The sequence below is a fragment of the Hemitrygon akajei genome, chromosome 3, assembly GCF_048418815.1.
Source record: "Hemitrygon akajei chromosome 3, sHemAka1.3, whole genome shotgun sequence".
In the NCBI taxonomy this organism is placed as follows: domain Eukaryota; kingdom Metazoa; phylum Chordata; class Chondrichthyes; order Myliobatiformes; family Dasyatidae; genus Hemitrygon; species Hemitrygon akajei.
Window position 1 is genome coordinate 135,812,766 of NC_133126.1, and position 6,234 is coordinate 135,818,999.

Consider the following 6,234-nt stretch of genomic DNA (forward strand, 5'->3'; position numbering starts at 1 on the left):
ACGGACTATCTTGGGGTTAGAGGATTGTGTGTGTGTCTGGATGGGAGGGAGGGTCTTGCTGTTGTTGTTTTGTTGTTGTTGTGTTCTGTGTTGTTCTGCCAAGCTTTGTGGGCATTCTATGTTGGCACCAGAATGTGTGGCAACACCTGGGTGCTGCCCCAGCACACACTCGGGTGTGTTGGTTGTTAACGCAAATAACTCATTTCACTGCATGTGTTGATGTACATGTGATAATGAACTTCAATCTTGAATCATGGCCTTTACAAGCTGAGGCACTGAGTGTAATTATTGCGATGTCCTGTTACAAATGTACAAAACTTTGGAGAGACTCCACTTCAATATTCTGTACAGTTCTGGTTGCGGCATTACAGGAAAGATGTGATAGCCAAAGAGAGAGTGCAGAAGAGATTAAACACAAGGAAATCTGCAGATGCTGGAAATTCAAACAACACACACAAAATGCTGGTGGAACACAGCAGGCCTGGCAGCATCTATAAGGAGAAGTCAGGACGAAGGGTCTCGGCCCAAAAACGTCGACAGTGCTTCTCCTTATAGATGCTGCCTGGCCTGCTGCGTTCCACCAGCATTTTGTGTGTGTTGTGCAGAAAAGATTCACCAGATGCTCAGGATGCAGTGTTTCCACCCAGAATGCTCGCAAATTCTTTCCTCCCACCAATGCTGCTCGAGCAGCTGATCAGACTATTTGTTACTCCAGATTGCAGCAACTGAGGTCTGTTGTGTCTTCATCAAATGTTGCCTGAAATGGAGGGCTGTCTTTATCATGAGAAAAAGGGGAGGGTGGGTTTATTCCCACATGAACTGAGGAGGTGGGGGGCTGATCTTGCAGAGGTTTATAAAATTATGAGGAGCATAGAAAAGGATAGGTAGCCAGAATTGTTTTACAAGCATAGGGGAGTCTGATACTCAAGTTCTATGGAGAGAGAGAGAAGAAAATTAAAGACAATCTGATGAATAGATTTTTCACTTAAAGAGTAGTGGTTATCTGGAAGATGATGAGGAGGGGATACACAGCAGTGAGATAGTTGAGTTGGCTGAGTGGTGCCTCAGTGATAACTTTGCACAGTATCAGATCAAAGAAGTGACTATGGACTTCAGGAAGGGGAATCTGGAGATCACATTCTGATCCTCATGGGGGTCAATGGTGGAAAATGTGAGCAGCTTCAAATTCCTAGGCATCAGCTTCTCAGAGGATCTATCCTGGACCCAACACTTCGATACAATCATGAAGAAAGCATGTTGACAGCTGTGCTTCATTGAGATTTGGCATGTCACCAAAGACTCCATCAAGTTTCAGGAGATGTACCAAGGAGAGCATTCTGAGTGGCTGCAGTCAGCAGTGCATAGTGGGGAGGTTTCTCACAGATTGGTGGCGCTTGTTTAAAAGGAGTTTCGCTGGTGTTCGGTCTCACTCTTGCGGCCCAATCAGTCGCGGGAACAGCACACAGCAAGGAAGCATCAAGCTTTGGCTCAAAGGAGGCTTTGACTCTGGGTAAGTTATACATGTAAGTCTCTGTTTTCCCCCTTTTTTGCTGTGTCAGCGGTAGATAAGAACATAAGAAATAGGAGCAGGAGTAGGCCATCTGGCCCATCGAGCCTGCCCCACCATTCAATAAGATCATGGCTGATCTGTCCGTAAACTCAGCTCCATCTACCTGCCTTTTTCCTATAACCCTTAATTCCCCCACTATGTAAAAATCTATCTAAATGTATCTTAAATATACGTTTGTATTTAGTGAAGTAGCCTCAACTGCTTCCCTGAGCAGAGAATTCCATAGATTCATCACTCTCTGGGAAAAACAGTTTCTCCTCATCTCCGTCCTAAATCTTAGCCCCTGAATCTTGAGGCAATATCTCACCCACCAATGGAAACAACTTTCCTACTTTTATCTTATCTATCCCTTTCAAAATTTTGTTCTGTTTCTATAAGATCCCCGCTCATTCTTCTGAATTCCAGAGAGTATAGTCCCAGGTGACTCAATCTCTCCTCATTGTTAACCCCTTCATCTCTGGAATCAACCTGGTGAATCTCCTCTGCACTGCTCTGGAGCCAGTATATCCTTCCTCAAGTATAGAGACCAGAGCTGCACACAGTGCTCCAGGTGTGGCCTCACCAATACCCTGTATAGTTGCAGCATGACCTCCCTGCTCTTGAATTCAATCCCTCTAGCAATGAAGGCCAACATTATGTCTGCCTTCTTAATAACCTGTTGCACATGCAAACCAACTTTTTGCAATTCATGAGCAAGCACTCCCAAGTCCCTCTGCACAACTGTATGCTGCAATCTTTCACCATTTAAATAATAATCTGCTCTTCTATTATTCCTTACAAAGTGGATGATCTCTCATTTACCAATGTTGTATTCCATCTGCCAGACCTTGGCACAATCACTTAACCTATCTATATCCCTCTGCACACTCTCCACATCCTCTGTACAATTTGCTTTTCCACTCAGTTTAGTATCATCAGCAAATTTTGCTACGCTACACTCAGTCCCCTCTTCCAAAATGTACTTAGTGTAGTTTAAATGGACATTGTTCACTTGGAGACTTGGAAGACTCTGTGTCTCCCAGCGAACTACATCTGCAGGAGGTGCATCTCGCTGCAGCTCCTTGAATTCCATGTTAGGGAACTGGAGCAGCAGCTGCAAGGCCTTCAGCTTGTACAGGAAAGTGAGGAGATCACCAATCAGAGTTACAGGGGAGTAATCACTGCTAAGTTGCAGGAGGTGGGTAGCTGTATGACTGTTAGGAGAAGGAATGGGACGGTGAATAGCTAGATAGTGCAGAGTACCCTGTGGCCATTCCCTCAAAGGTAAGCGTACCATTTTGGATAAAGTAGTGGGGGATGAGTTCCCAGGGGAATGCTTTGGAAAGCAGCAAGCATGGGTCTGTGGTGCAGGAGGGAAAGAGGGGGAAGAGGAAAGCTTTGGTGATGGGACTCAATAGTCAGAGGAACAGAATGGAGATTCTTTGGATCTGAACAGGACACAGGATGATATGTTGCATCTCAGCTGCCAGGGTCACAGACATCTCAGATCGCATTCACAGCATTTCAGAGAGGGAGGGAGAGCTGCCAGATGTCTTGGTACATATTGGTTCCAGTGGCCGATGGAAGAAAAGCAAAGAGGTCCTGATGAGAGAATTTGGAGAGCTAGGCAGAAAGCCAACAAGCAGGACCTCCAGGGTCTCAATTGCTACCTGTGCCACATGCTAGTTAGGGTAGAAACAGGACAGCTTGACAGATGTATGTGTGGCTGAGAAGCTGGTACAGGGGTCAGGGCTTCAGGTTTTTAAATCATTGGGATCTCTTTTTAGGCAGTCAGTAAGTTCTGAAAGGGTCAGTGTTGGAACCGCTTCTTTTTATGCTATATGTCAATGATTTAGATGATGGAATAGATGGCTTTGCTGCCAAGTTTGCAGACGATATGAAATTTGGTGGAGGGGCAGGTAGTTTTGAGGAAGCAGGAAGACTACAGAAGGACTTGGGTTTGGAAAATAGGCAAGAAAGTGGCAAATGAAACACAATGTTGAAAAATGCACGGTCATGTATTTTGTTATAAGAAAATAAATGAGCAGACTATTTTCTAAATGGGGAGAAAATCCAAAAGTCTGAGATACAAAGGGACTTGGGAGTCCATGTGCAGAACACCCTAAAGGTTAGCTTACAGGTTGAGTTGTGGGGAGGAAGGCAAATGCAATGCTAGCACTCATTTCAAGAGATCTAGAATACAAGACCAGGGATGTGATGGTGAGGTTTTATAAGGCACTACTGAGGCCTCACCTTGAATATTGTGACCAGTTTTGGGCTCCTTACATAAGAAGAGATGTGCTGGCATTAGAAAGGGTTCAGAGGAGATTCACAAGGATGATTCCGGAATAAAAGGGTTATCATATGAGGAACATTTGATGGCTCTGGGTCTGTACTTACTGGAATTTAGAATGGATGAGGGCTTGATCCATTGAAACTTTTTGAAAGTGAAAGGCCTAGACAAAGTAGATGTGGAAAGGATGTTTACCATGGTGGGGGAGTCTAGGACAAGCGGGCACTGCCTTAGGATGGAGGGGTGTCCATTTAAAACAGAGATGTGGAGAAATTTCTTTAGCCAGAGTTAATGAATTTGTGGAATTTGTTACCACAGGCAGCTGTGGAGACCAGTTTGTTGATTGTATTTAGGCGGAGATTGACAGGTTCTTGATTGGACATGGTGTCAAAGGTTATTGGGAGAAGGCCGGGGTGGGGAAAATGGAACAGCCATGATTGAATGGCCAAGCAGACTTGATGGGCCAAATGCCTTAATTCTGCTCCTATGTCTTATTGTCTTATGGTCTTATCACCTGCTGGTATGGAGGTTCCAATGCACATGATTGGAAAAAGGTGCAGAGTGTTGTAAACTCAACGAGATCCATCACAGGCTCAGCCCTCCCACCGTTGAGGATATCTTCCAAGGAAAATGCCTGAAGAAAGAGGCATCCATCAATAAGGACCCTCACCATCTCCGACATTCTGTGTTCTCATTACTAACATCACAGAGGTACAGGAAGGAGCCTGAAGACTCATAGTCAGTGTTTTAGGAACAGCTTCTTTCCCTCCACCATCGATTTATGGATGCTCCATGAATCTATGAACTGTACTTTATGATTTCCTTTTTTCACTATCCATCTATTTATCTTTATAGAACAAAGAACACAGAATGGTACAGCCCTGGAGCAGACCATTTGGCCCACAATTCAAAGCAGAACCAACTAAGTTAATTAGACAAATGGCTAACTAAACTATTGTCTTCTGCCTGCACATTGTCCATATCCATTTTCCTCACATTCATGTGCCTTTCTAAATGTCTCTCAGTAATCTCTAATGTTTCTGCCTCTACCACACAGGCAGAACATCCCAGACACCCACCATTCTGTGTGTGAAAAAAATTGCCCCTCATATCTACTTTGAAATTACCCCCTCTCACCTTAAATGCATAACCTGTGGTATTAGACATTTCAACCCTGGGAAAAAGTTACTGTCTGTCTACTCCATCCATGCCTCCCTCAAACTTGTAAATCTCTATCAGATCTCAACTCATCCTCTGCCGTGCCCGAGAAAACAACCCAAATTTGTCTAACCTCTTGTGGTAGCACATGCCCTCAAATCCAGGCAACATCCTGGTAAACCTCTTCCGCACTCTCTCCAAAGGCTCGACATCCTTCCTGCATGTAAACCTGCCTGCATATCTGTTCCTCATATCCCAGTGACCATTGTGAGTCTGGAGTACAATCCCATCAGAGTGATTCCTATTTTTTAAATTCTACCCATTTATACGAGCCCTCCATTATGTCCCCTCCTGGTGCAGCTTTGATACTCTCCCCGCGTCGTCATTCAACTCCCCCTCCTCTTTTATATCCCTCTCTATCTTTCCTAAAACATTGAAAACCCTGGGATATTAAGCAACCATTCTCTCAACTGAGTGTCTGTAATAGCTACAACACCACAGTTCCATGTACTGATCCATGCTAAAAGTTCATTCCCCTTATCCCTAAATTTTAATCCTAGCATTAAAATACACACATTTCACACTATCCATCCCATCTTATCTACTACTATGCGCCTGTCCATTTTTACTTGCCTTCCTGTCCATCCCTCCACTTTCTGACCTGGTGCTCTGCTTCCCACACGACCCGGCTAAAGTAGTTTCAAACTTCCCAAGTAGCACTAGTGAACTTCCCAGATAGGATATTGGTTCCCTTCCAGTTTAGTTGCAACCTATCCCTCTTTTACAGGTTACCCTTGCCCCAGAAAAGGTTCCAGTTATTCAAGAAGCTGAAACTCTGCCCCTTGAACTAGTTCCTCAGCCACTTATTAATCTGTTCCACTCATAATCCTGTTCTCCTGCCCTGACGAACACGTGACACCGGGAGTAATCCAGTGATGACTACTTTGGTGGTCCTGCTCTTCCGCCTCTTCTCTAACTTCCTATACTCACTGTGCAGGATCTCTTCAGTTATTGTGACTGCAGTGATTGTTCACATCTTGCACTATACTGCTGAAACAAAACAACAAATGTCATAACATATGTCAGTGAAAATAAAACTGACTCTGATTCTGGAGGGAGAAATACAGGCAGATACAATTACAAAGCTTAAAAAAAACCATTTGGACAAGCTGCTTGGACAGATCAGGTATTGAGGAATACAGACCTAACATGCACAAATAGAATTGGTACGGGT